Here is an 853-nt window from a genome sequence, read left to right as displayed (position 1 = left end):
CCCTTTGGCTCGTTGGGTCAGGGTTACTAGATAGCTCCGAAAAAACACGTCTGAGAAAGCATTTCTCTGAGTGGTACCTTACAATTTACATATAACTGTGCATTTTCATTAGCTTTTCTTTTGAGATAAAACTTCTGAGAGGTGCTAGACTTAATAGTGACCTAGCCAGCCTTATTTGTGGGGGTGAAACCCTGTCTCCTCTGACCTCAGTGGGACCTAAGCCGCTGGTTTTAGGAGGGACCGAATTTCTCTCTGGAGCCCTTGATTTAGCAGCTGAAGCGGGAGAAGGTCTATAAAGCCACTTTTTCCCACAGCATTTGTTATTTCAAGGGGTGAGAATCCAGTTCCCTGTCAGCATTGCCCCAGGCTAGCACAACTCTGCTGACTGAGCCCCTGCGCTCCCAGCCCCCCCTTTGCCGTATAGTTCTGCCCGTCCCCCGGCTGCAGGAAAATCATTAATCTTCCATTGTTTCTCTGTCCTTTCCCAGGCTGCCTTCAGCAAGGAAAAACCAGTACGAAAGAGTGCAGAAGTTTTCCACCTCCCTAGTGACTGATCCTCCATCCAAATGAGTTTTTATGTGTTTATAGCCCCCCGCATACAGCAGGTTTCAAAGGTTCTCGCTCATTTTCGGGTGGCCGAGGCGGTGTGAGCCGGCATGCCCCATCTGTTATTAGTCTCAACAAGCCGCGTGCTGCCACAGGACGGCTCGCACTTGCCACAGACCTGACACGGGGGTTGTGACCGAGCCAGAAAGTGCTGGGTTCAAACCACCCAGGGGTTGTTTCAGGACAGAAGGGGTTTCCCTCCTTTGGTCCAGGCCAGTTCTGACTTTAAAAGAGAAGGTTTGCTGCG

Source organism: Athene cunicularia (genome assembly GCF_003259725.1).
Source record: "Athene cunicularia isolate RWA chromosome 1 unlocalized genomic scaffold, athCun1 chr1_part2, whole genome shotgun sequence".
Classification (NCBI taxonomy): domain Eukaryota; kingdom Metazoa; phylum Chordata; class Aves; order Strigiformes; family Strigidae; genus Athene; species Athene cunicularia.
This window is presented reverse-complemented; position numbering follows the sequence as displayed.